Consider the following 12,955-nt stretch of genomic DNA (forward strand, 5'->3'; position numbering starts at 1 on the left):
TACTCATGACTGATTTTGAATTGAATGCTCTAGTATTGATCAATAATATGAAATTGTTAATTGGGTGTGTGGGAGAGGTAGATTCTTCTCCAATTTCTTAGGGATGCAATTTGGAGACCCGTCTTAAGTTTAGTTCAAATATTTTTAGAGTTTAGGTAATATATTTTAAAATTCGGCATAGATTTGGACAAAAATATAAAAATTTAAATGAAATTTGAGTGAGTTTGGACAAAGATACTAGACAATTCGAAGTTTAAATTATATATATAATAAATATACACATAAATTATTAGCCATTGAGTAATGTTAAAATAATTTAGATGACCAGATCATATTCAATATATATACATAAGTAACTCAACATAATTTTTCAATTTTTTCCACACTCAAAAAATATAAAGACTACCATAGCAGTACATCAAGTCTTCAATTCTCATCTCTATCTCTCTCACATTATATAAATTATTTATTTTAATGTTAATAGAGTTTACTTTTAATACATTAATTAACCTAGTTGTCAAAAAAAAAAAAAAAAAAAACTTAAATTTATATACAATTTGTGAAATTTGAACAATTCTGACCTACCTTGGGTTAGGCTTGTACAGAAAATTTTAGGTTTCAATTTGGACTTAGGCAGGCTTAGATAAATCTTATTACAACTTGAATTGGACTTAAATAACCTCTCAATCTACCTGAATTGCACCTTTTTCTATTTATTTGTTCCAAGAATTTTTTATTTTTTATTTACTGGTGATGACAATTTTTCCTCTCCACTCAACCCTTATATCTCTCCTATTTCACATTTATTAAGAGTGACTTTGGACACAAGGACCAAAAAAAAAAAAAAAAATTGTTTTGCTCTAATTTTATGAATTTAATCATCTAAAAATTGAGTTTTTTATTTTTCATATTTTTTTATTTTTAATGAATTTTTTAATTTTTTTTTTACATTTTAAATGCACCTAACCTAGATGTACTTAAAAATTAAAATATTAGCAAAAATATTTTTAAAAAATTAATAAATACACAAGAATATGAAAATATATTAATTTTTTATTTTTTGCATTTTTGGTATTTTTTTTTAAAAGATTTTTTCACAAATATTATATTTTTTAATTGTATTTATATTAAATATACTTAAAAAGTAAAAAAAAAATTTGTTTAAAATGTTAAAAAAATTTACTAAAAATTAAAAAAAATGAAAAATAAAAAATAATTTTTTTAAAAATAAATTCAAAAAATTGAAAGTAATGTTACACTGTGAACGTGTGTACAGTACAGGCTTTCATATGACAATAATAAACCTTTGAAAGAGAGAGTTGTCAAATCTGAGAAGTCTGACAATAATTTCGAGTCTTCGGCTCTGAAGCTGAACTGGGGCTTCTCCTTGCGAGTCCGGATCCTTTCTTTACAACTCCTTTTTACAAGGTTGAGATTAGCTGTTGTAACATCCAACGGTCATAAAAAAAAATAAAAAATAAATAAAGAAATTGAAATCAACCGTTGAATGTTGCAACGGCTATCTCAGCCGTTGCAAGAAGGAGTTGCAAGGAGGGGATCCCAACTCTTCTTGTTGCGTGGAGCATTGATGTAGATAGTGAACAGCTCTAAGAGACTCATCCGAATCTTCTTGGAAGATTCATTCTAATCCGGAACTCACTATCAATCCCTTCCATATTTCTTAAAACAAACACAATATTAATGGGTCTCACTTCACTACCAATCTCAATCTCACCTCTAACTCTTCAAACAAACGGAGCCTAAGAGTTGTAAAAATGCTATGGAGTCTGTCTGAAAAATTGTTTTGAATTTTGTTCCAAAATATGCGGCGTAAAATTAAAGTTAATAGAACATGGGTTATACTACTCACAATAAAAATAAATTATTAGTTAGGATAAATTCAGAAGATAATTCTTATACTTTGATTATTGTGTCATTTTAGTCCATGTAATTTCATTTAACTTAATTATGATCATAAATTTATAACTTTATCTCAATTTGATTTAATTAATTATAATTTCTAACATTTTTTTTGAAAAATATGCAAAAAAAAAGTGTAATGTGTCATATTTTTAAGAGTAAAATTGTAAACTTACTCAGCTCAGTGAATTAACCTCAATCAATTTAGTAATGATTTTCCTTTAAAAACACTAATAATATTATCAGCTGGACTAAATTGATACAAAATCTAAAATTAAGAATCAAAATTAAATCAATTAAAAATTAAAAAATCAAAATAACACAAGAAATAAAATATAAAACTTATTGTGTAATTTGCCAATATAATTAGGTAAATATAGTTCAGTAGAAATGAGGCATGAGAATGGCAAGTTGAGCTGCCATGACTCCACGTGAAACTGTTTGGTTTGTCTTGTGCTTTTTGAATGGAGGTTAGGAAACCTAATGCTATGATATACTTCCTCTAAATTTAAAGGTTGAATGGGAAATAAATAAAGGATTGTAAAAAATAGAGGTATAATAGGTCAGCACTTTGGTGTAATTAAAAATTGTAGAACATTACTTATACTAGAGCATAGAATCTGCCTGTACATTCATGTACGGGGAGTAAATATTTCGGCAAGCCCGTATTCCTTTTTTCCGAGCTCCGTTTCTGTCCGATCACCTACAAGCAAGTAACGGTGAGCTACCCGGCAGTGTGTGACCGGAAAACCCCTCCGACGGTCAAGTTAGCACACACCTTAGGATAAAGAGAAAGAGAGAGGAGTGGTAGAGTGTAGGAATTCCTTACAGAATGTTCGTCTCGCGTATGGGGAGCGCAGACATGCTTATATACCCTCTGCGCCCCATATCCACTCCCAGTCATCTCTTGACACGTGGCTCCGCTATCCCATTCGTCAGCGTAAACCTTGCTGAATATCACCTAATCTCAACTGCCTGCCTTCTCAGCTGGAGCTCGGCAGCCGAGCTGCTCTATCCACGGCCGTGCTGTGCTTCATACCCAAGCACTTCACTGGCTAAGCCCAAGGAGGACCGGGCTAGGTGGCATCTCGGCAAAGCCTAGCCCGGGGCACCTCCTGTGGTCGGCCTTCCTGCTGATCAAACGATTACCTCGGCTGACCACGCCTTTCCGGGCGCCGGTCACTCAGCTTGACTGGCTCCACCATCGCCTGATCAAGTAGCTCGGTCCAACCGAGCACTGCCTTGCCGAGCAGCTTCTTTACGGTCTGGGGCGGCGCATACTTGGCCCAACTCCTGCCCAGCCCAACTCCTGGCAGCCCACCTCCGGACGGATCGCCGGTCATCTCGGCCCCATGCACCATTAGGCTCTCAACCTGCTCGGCCGTTACCTCGGCCCAATTCCAGATCATAAATCTCCCTCTCAATTCATATTTTTATTGTGTAATTCTCCAAGTTTAAAACATTCATTAAATGTTTTTTTTTGAATTTGAATGCACTCCTAAAAAGTCAAGCTGCGAGAAATGTGTCACTTTGTGGTGTTAATTATAATATTTTGTGGTAGAAAATTATGAAGGGACAAATATATGGTGTAATTGTCAAAGTAAAAGTTACAAATAAATCATTGTAGTGATGGTATCAGTGATATGATATAAAATGTTACAAATTATTTATAATGAGAAATGTTGGGAAATGTTGTAGTATTTATTGTGAAACATTGTAAATTATATTACATACGTTATGAGAGGATGAATATAATATGTCTCTTTTTTAAGGGTTTGTGAGGGTTTAAAAATGTGCACCGTAACAATTCTCTAACTATTAATCATAATCCATTCTATTTATTCAATGAAGAGGATCTGGATGCAAGGGTTGGTTTATTCAACTCAACTATTGGTTACTAAAAATTTTGAGGCAAAAGATTGCCCTCTTATAATAATATTTTAGTCTTTTTGCTTAAGTTGTGTTAAAGTTCTTGTCGGTGCACTTAGTCCACAAGTCACAAAAAGATTATATGTTTATTTCCAAACAACAAAAGGTTATGTGTACATGTGCTAAATTATAAAAAATAAAAAATAAAATTTTGAAATTTATTTAAAATTTTAATTCAATAAGTAGTGCCTAAAATCACAATGCAAAGTCTTGACAGAAGCAATAGCAGTGGGGGTTGAGGCTCCTTTGTTACTGAGACCGGTGGCTCCGTTATAAATAGAAAAGCCCCAACTCAACATTCATATTCATCATAGACTTTCATTCCATGCATGCACGTCTTCACTAAGCTCTCTCTCTCTCTCTCTCTCTCTAGATCTACTCCTTTCAATGCCATCTTCAAGTGTGCCGCTAGAAATATATATGGAAGAAAAACAATGTGAAGAAGAAGAACTGAATTACATTTTCTATGAAACCTTGGTAAGCTTTCCCATGATATCAATGATGTTTTTTATACGAATTTTAACAGTTTAAAAAAATTGATACTATCTCTTATCTTTCATGGTTTTATTAAATGGACGGATCAGTTGATGTATAACGGTATCAAGAGTATTGAGAAATCGTAGTAAAAAACAAACAAACCAACCATATTGACTAAGAATTATATACCGTATCAATTCTAAATCAACTTGTATGCATCTAGACTATTATAGACACAAATAATAACATGCATAAATTCCATAAATAGTAATAGTATGTAAATATAAACAAACATGAATTTAATGTAAGTTAGTATTTATATAGGCATCTACATGCATAGGATCATTAGTCGTGTTATATGTGTTTCAAAATGATAGTATCTATAATTTTCTCACTCATTTTGTGAAAGACTATAAAACAAAAATATGAGTGTATAATGTTGATAGTGAAGCATAATCATTTCTCTATCTATCTATGTTTATATTGTTTGGACTAGCTTTTGAAAATTATTTTTTAAGTTTTTTTGTGTTTTCGTATTTTTTTTTTTTAATATTCAGTGGATTTTTTAAAAATATTTTAATCAATTTTTTTTCTTATTTTCTAGATACACCTAACGTAGATATACTTAAAAAATAAAATATTTATGAAGAAATGTATAAAAAAATTACTAAATAAAAAAAATACAAAAATTTAGTAATTTTTTGTATTTAGTAAAAAAAAAATTATATTTCTTTACAAATATAATATTTTTAAAGTGCATCTAAATTAAGTGAATATCTAAAAGGAAAAAAATTAATTGAAATATTAAAAAATTCACTAAAAACTAAAAACATGAAAAACAAAATTTGAGTCTCAAAACCAACGGTGAGGGAAATGACTTTTATATAACAGTTGGTAAATTTTGAAGCACATATTTGTAGTTATGCACCCCCGTTATCATGGCCTACAATTTTCCATCTCATTTCAGAACATAATATACTTTGATCTAAAAAAATATGCATTATGTGTTGTAGGTGACCTTTTAATTGTACTATAATGTAATCTCTAAAATACAAAATATATCTAATTCTTCAAACTTGACGATGTCCAAATTAATGACGGAATTAAAGGTAAATAACTTCAAGGTATTTTGGACATCACTATCACTGATTTTGTCATTAAGTTTGGACGTCATCGGGTTTGGAGAGAAAATAATGACTCATTTTGCATTTTAAGGATCAAATTCAATTGAAAAATTGTGAGATTAAAAGGACACAAAAGGCGTATTTCATAAACAAAAACTACATTAACCATTTTTTATTATTATTTCAAAAACTATCAACTAATTATTTGAAATCCTTGATACTAAGGATTATTATTTTTACAAAGATATCATCCCTTTAGTTTCTCAATTTATCTATAATAACTAACTCCAATATATATTTATAAAATTTAATTTCAAGTTTTTCATTTGAAGTCCATCTATCTAAACAAAGTCTAAGAGATTTTGGTTTTCAATTTTTGCAGGAGGAAGCTTGTGAATCCATGTGGAACACTCATTTGAGCAAGAAACTTCAAGCCACTAACGTTACAAAGGAACGAGAATAATAAACAATCACACAACCTCGACCTCGGACCTTCATCCTTCATGGAGGTTGGGGGTTGATTTTCTTCCTTACTACATTCACCTCTCTTTGCTTGGGAGATAATTTAGTTCGTAAGTTGTCCAATAATATGGATTATGTATTTACGTAGTTTCAAAAAAAAAAAAATAATGGACAAATCACAAAATATCACTACAAAAAAACTTGTTTTTTGCGACGGTAAACGGCCGTCGCAAATACCCAGAAGCCCGTCGCTAATGTCTTTTGCGACGGTAATGTGGCTTTTTGCGACGGTAAGGGGGGGTCGCGACAGACGGGGTTGCAAAAGACCTTTGGCGACGGTATGTACCGTCGCCATTAGTTTCTGCGACGGTATGCCAAGTTTTTTGCGACGGCATTTTTCCCGTCGCAAATAATGGTGGAAAAATCACTTTTCGCGACGGCACGTAATTCCCGTCGCTAAAAGTGATTTTTTGAGACGGGAAAATTACCGTCGTTAAAGGCTCTGGCATCATATAAGTATTGGCGACGGCATGGTTTACCGTCGCTAAAGGTGTCCTGTACATTCAATAAGGCAGCTTTTGCGACTGTGTTGGTACCGTCGCAAAAGCCTATTACTGGTTTTTGCGACGGGTTCTTCTCCCGTCTCAAAAAATAAAAAAAAAATAAAAAACCCTGTTGATAAATTAATAAAAAAATTAAAATAACCTGTATTAGATAAAAAATTGAAAAATTACAGAATAATATAAATACGTACATAAACAAAAATTGACAAATAATGAAAATTAATAATATTGTTCAATTCATAGCAATACAGAAATAAAAATTCAGAACAATAACGTCGCATAATACATACATAATGTTGCTCCCAAATTTAAATAACATAAATCAAAATCAAAATCAAAATCAAAAGTTTTCGTCTTCATTCGTTCGTGGGTTACAAAAACAAAAATTAGTCATAATCTTGATACGCCCGCATTCCAGAAAAAAGCCAACTGCTACTCAGGAAATATCTGAAAAAAACAAGATAAAAATAATTAAAAACCATATAATGTGTTAATATTTTAATTATAGAAAAATATAAAAAAAAAATTGATTACTATATAATTAGAAAGATAGTTTAGTAAATAATTTTAACAAACCGAAATCCGGCTCTAACTCCCAAACCGGGAACCCGATTCGAGCCCCGTCTTCTCCCACAAGTCTCTCGTGCCTAGGCGGTCGTGTGTGCCAAGTTTCGTGCTAAACCGACGCCGTTTGGTGATTTTGGGGCGTTAACGCCTCGAATTCAAGTTTCTTAAGGAAGTTGTTTACCTAAAGTGAAATCCGGCTCTAACTCCCAAACCGGGAACCCGATTCGAGCCCCGTCTTCTCCCACAAGTCTCTCGTGCCTAGGCGGTCGTGTGTGCCAAGTTTCGTGCTAAACCGACGCCGTTTGGTGATTTTGGGGCGTTAACGCCTCGAATTCAAGTTTCTTAAGGAAGTTGTTTGCCTAAAGTGAAATCCGCCTCTAACTCCCAAGCCGGAAACCCGATTCGAGCCCCGTCTTCTCCCACAAGTCTCTCGTGCCTAGGCGGTCGTGTGTGCCAAGTTTCGTGCTAAACCGACGCCGTTTGGTGATTTTGGGGCGTTAACGCCTCGAATTCAAGTTTCTTAAGGAAGTTGTTTGCCTAAAGTGAAATCCGACTCTAACTCCCAAGCCGGGAACCCGATTCGAGCCCCGTCTTCTCCCACAAGTCTCTCGTGCCTAGGCGGTCGTGTGTGCCAAGTTTCGTGCTAAACCGACGCCGTTTGGTGATTTTGGGGCGTTAACGCCTCGAATTCAAGTTTCTTAAGGAAGTTGTTTGCCTAAAGTGAAATCCGACTCTAACTCCCAAGCCGGGAACCCGATTCGAGCCCCGTCTTCTCCCACAAGTCTCTCGTGCCTAGGCGGTCGTGTGTGCCAAGTTTCGTGCTAAACCGACGCCGTTTGGTGATTTTGGGGCGTTAACGCCTCGAATTCAAGTTTCTTAAGGAAGTTGTTTGCCTAAAGTGAAATCCGGCTCTAACTCCCAAGCCGGGAACCCGATTCGAGCCCCGTCTTCTCCCACAAGTCTCTCGTACCTAGGCGGTCGTGTGTGCCAAGTTTCGTGCTAAACCGACGCCGTTTGGTGATTTTGGGGCGTTAACGCCTCGAATTCAAGTTTCTTAAGGAAGTTGTTTACCTAAAGTGAAATCTGGCTCTAACTCCCAAACCGGGAACCCGATTCGAGCCCCGTCTTCTCCCACAAGTCTCTCGTGCCTAGGCGGTCGTGTGTGCCAAGTTTCGTGCTAAACCGACGCCGTTTGGTGATTTTGGGGCGTTAACGCCTCGAATTCAAGTTTCTTAAGGAAGTTGTTTGCCTAAAGTGAAATCCGGCTCTAACTCCCAAGCCGGGAACCCGATTCGAGCCCCGTCTTCTCCCACAAGTCTCTCGTGCCTAGGCGGTCGTGTGTGCCAAGTTTCGTGCTAAACCGACACCGTTTGGTGATTTTGGGGCGTTAACGCCTCGAATTCAAGTTTCTTAAGGAAGTTGTTTGCCTAAAGTGAAATCCGGCTCTAACTCCCAAGCCGGGAACCCGATTCGAGCCCCGTCTTCTCCCACAAGTCTCTCGTGCCTAGGCGGTCGTGTGTGCCAAGTTTCGTGCTAAACCGACGCCGTTTGGTGATTTTGGGGCGTTAACGCCTCGAATTCAAGTTTCTTAAGGAAGTTGTTTGCCTAAAGTGAAATCCGACTCTAACTCCCAAGCCGGGAACCCGATTCGAGCCCCGTCTTCTCCCACAAGTCTCTCGTGCCTAGGCGGTCGTGTGTGCTAAGTTTCGTGCTAAACCGACGCCGTTTGGTGATTTTGGGGCGTTAACGCCTCGAATTCAAGTTTCTTAAGGAAGTTGTTTGCCTAAAGTGAAATCCGGCTCTAACTCCCAAGCCGGGAACCCGATTCGAGCCCCGTCTTCTCCCACAAGTCTCTCGTGCCTAGGCGGTCGTGTGTGCCAAGTTTCGTGCTAAACCGACGCCGTTTGGTGATTTTGGGGCGTTAACGCCTCGAATTCAAGTTTCTTAAGGAAGTTGTTTACCTAAAGTGAAATCTGGCTCTAACTCCCAAACCGGGAACCCGATTCGAGCCCCGTCTTCTCCCACAAGTCTCTCGTGCCTAGGCGGTCGTGTGTGCCAAGTTTCGTGCTAAACCGACGCCGTTTGGTGATTTTGGGGGCGTTAACGCCTCGAATTCAAGTTTCTTAAGGAAGTTGTTTACCTAAAGTGAAATCCGGCTCTAACTCCCAAACCGGGAACCCGATTCGAGCCCCGTCTTCTCCCACAAGTCTCTCGTGCCTAGGCGGTCGTGTGTGCCAAGTTTTGTCCTAAACCGACGCCGTTTGGTGATTTTGGGGCGTTAACGCCTCGAATTCAAGTTTCTTAAGGAAGTTGTTTACCTAAAGTGAAATCCGGCTCTAACTCCCAAACCGGGAACCCGATTCGAGCCCCGTCTTCTCCCACAAGTCTCTCGTGCCTAGGCGGTCGTGTGTGCCAAGTTTTGTCCTAAACCGACGCCGTTTGCTGATTTTGGGGCGTTAACGCCTCGAATTCAAGTTTCTGAAACACAAAGATGTATTTTAGCTTAGAATGCAGAGATAAATTGTATACCTGATCTTCTGGTGGTGGTGTATATGGATTCTCGTCTTCTGCAGATTCCCTAAATGCCCGGTGGCCACTCGATGCATCAGGAACCTATGTTAGTCAGTGCATAATGTGTTAATCATATTCGAATTTCATACATAATCTTGAGTGAAAATTGAACTATCAAACAATTGTGATGTTTATATGGAACCTGTCTGTTGGGATCCACACTCGCCCCCTGTGACACAAGGGCCATCATCTCAGCTCTCATCTGCTGCAAATGTGTAGAGAACTCTGCTCACAGCTCCTCCCTCAACTCATCCCTTAGCTCAGCACGAACCTGCTGCGTGATCTGATCAATAGTCGATGGATGGGGTGTTGACTGTGATGGCCCAGCACCATCCTTATACACCACTCTGCGAGGCACGATTCTCCCGTATGTGCGACAATATCCATGTCTGTCATGACCTATCAAGTAAAGGATTAGAGCATATGATTAGAGCATATGATTTTGACAAACTATTTCTAATTAGAGCATATGATTTTGACAAACTATTTCTAATTAGACAAACTATATATATATGCATATAATTTTTACTGATTTTGACAAACTATTTCTAATTAGAGCATATGATTTGGAAAAAATAAAAAAATAAAAAACTTGAACGATTGAATGGTAAAATTGATAATTTATGGATGAAATAGAAAAAAAAAATGATAATTTAAACTTAAAGGATTAGAGCATATGATTAGAGCATATGATTTTGACAAACTATTTCTAATTAGAGCATATGATTTTGACAAACTATTTCTAATTAGACAAACTATATATATATGCATATAATTTTTACTGATTTTGACAAACTATTTCTAATTAGAGCATATGATTTGGAAAAAATAAAAAACTAAAAAACTTGAACGATTGAATGGTAAAATTGATAATTTATGGATGAAATAGAAAAAAAAAATGATAATAGTTGAAGAGATATAAATGAAAACAACCATAAAAATAATTAAAAAAACTTAAAAACACTAATTGATAATAATTGATAATAATTGATAAATGTTGATAATAATTAAAAAATAAACAGTTTTATATATATATATATATATACATATATATAGACAGATTTATTAATAACCATGAGACAAATCTGTTATATATAGACAGATTTCAGATTTATATACATATATATAGACAGATTTATTAATTAAAGTATGTTCTTAATTAAAGTATGTTATTAATAAACAGATTTATATACATATATATAGACAGATTTATATATATATATAACAGATTTATATATATAGATTTCAGATAAACAGATTTATATATATATATAGACAGATTTCAGATTTATATATATATATAGATTTATATACATTTCAGATATATATATATATATAGATTTATATACATTTCAGATTTATATATATATATAGATTTATATACATTGCATATATATATATAGACAGATTCATATATATATACACAGACCGAGAGAGAGAGAGAGAGAGAGAGAGAGCATACGCAGAGGGAGAGAGGGTCGTCGCCGGAGCACCACTTTTGTCGCCGGAGCCGTCGCCGCCGCACCACCGCTGTCTTCCTTGTAGGCCGTTTGGGAAATTTGGGGGTGAAGTTAGGGATTTGGTGAGGAGGATCGAGCGGGAGGCAGAAGGAAAAAGGAGGGTTTTTTTTTTGGACTTTTTGCGACGGTATGATGTACACCGTCGCAAATAGAACGAAAAACGGTGCCGTTTGCATTAATCCTTTTTTGCGACGGAAATTTGCCGTCGCAAATGATATATGCCGTCTCAAAAAAAAGGTTTTTTGCGACGGTTTTATTTACCGTCGCTAATACTTCCCCATTTCCGACGCCTCCGCTTAGTTTCATTACCGACGGGTCAGTACCGTCGCTAAAGGCTATTATTTGCGACAGTAGAAGTTACCGTCGCAAAAAACGGTTTTTTGCGACGGGGGGCGCGGCGTCGCTAAAAACCCCGTCTTGTTTGCTATATTTTCCTGTAGTGTATTGTCCAATAAAAGAGACTATATGCTTACATGATTCAGGAAAAAAAAAATTGATGGACAAATCACAAAAGGGGTAATTTCATATCAGAGGATGTTTAGAAATATTTTCCAATTAATGATAAACTTTATCATGAATTTGTAAATAGCTTTTGAACATACCCCTGAGATGTAAATTCTCCATCACAAAACACCATTAATCAGGCACACAATCACATGTGTTTCAAACCTATGTGATAATTTCTGCTCGGACTGTGAGTGAATTTTCATAGGCTAGATTTGGTTTGTGTGTCTAGTAACAAAATGCTTACTTAGCAACAAAAAAAAAAAATAATAATCTAAGGGAAAGAGAATATTTTTAACATGGAGAATACCATGCCCTTAAATAATCAACAATTTAATGTATGAAATATCTTGAGATAAATCAACGGGGTTAATCATTGGCTCAAATTTTTGTATCATAATCACAGTTGTTCAAGAGTTCGATTCTTCATACTTGTTGGGTTTTATTTCCCTTTTATTTATTTGTAATTATGACTTGTGTTGTATTTGATCTTCAATGTAATTGTTGATTCATCAAACTTTATTGTAACATAAAACATTGTAATAAAAAAAAAAAAATTGTGATATAGTTTGAATGGATCAAAAGAATATGTTGAAAATGAACTCAAGGCATTTGGAGCGATCAATTACAAAACTACGGTGGATAATTGAATACCATATACATATGATCAATTAACAAATTTGTATTGTGTTCATATACTTTGACAATATGTGAACAAAATTACATTGTGATCCACATACATAATCGATTTTGATACAGAGATTTTTCTATGCATTTGTTGTTGCCTTTGCATTAGTATAGAAATTTTTTATTAAATAAAAATAGATAAAAATTACTATTTTGACGTGATAATAAACATGAAAACATAGTAACATATCATAAACTAGCATATGAACCCGTGCGATGCACGCACTAAATAAATAATTAAAAATAATTTTAAAATTAAATAATAATATAAAATTAATTTAAAAAGTATATAAAAAAAAATTTAGAATGAATTAAATTCTAACCATTTTATTAGAATATATATTGCAGTTGTTATGTCATTAGTTGTATATTTTAAGTTCACAATAAAAAATAGATGTCATAATTTAATTGGTAAAGTTGAAAAAAATAAAATAATATATATATATATATATATATATATTTGATTAATTTGAATCCTTACTAAATTAAATCATAATTAGTATCATGAAATTTCCTAATTGAAAGAATTTTTATTAATGTAAAAGGCAGGGCAAGACCAAAGTGACTTACTTGGGCTAATGATATTTTTTAATAATTCATTAATTTTTTTTTATACATTTTAACTAATTCA

The 12,955-nt window shown here is 34.8% G+C and overlaps 1 long non-coding RNA gene across 1 annotated transcript; it reads right to left on the minus strand.

The window, feature by feature from the left end:
- Window positions 1-6,677: 6,677 nt before the first annotated feature.
- On the minus strand, window positions 6,678-9,942 carry LOC145791090 (uncharacterized). Its single transcript, XR_014330740.1, has 3 exons — window positions 9,756-9,942; window positions 9,572-9,655; window positions 6,678-6,922 (listed from the first exon to the last, which is right to left on the minus strand). It is a non-coding gene; the product is annotated as an uncharacterized LOC145791090 (long non-coding RNA).
- Between the last annotated feature and the right edge of the window lie 3,013 nt (window positions 9,943-12,955).

The sequence above is a fragment of the Camellia sinensis genome, chromosome 5, assembly GCF_055761805.1.
Source record: "Camellia sinensis isolate YWXY chromosome 5, ASM5576180v1, whole genome shotgun sequence".
Taxonomy (NCBI): Eukaryota; Viridiplantae; Streptophyta; class Magnoliopsida; order Ericales; family Theaceae; genus Camellia; species Camellia sinensis.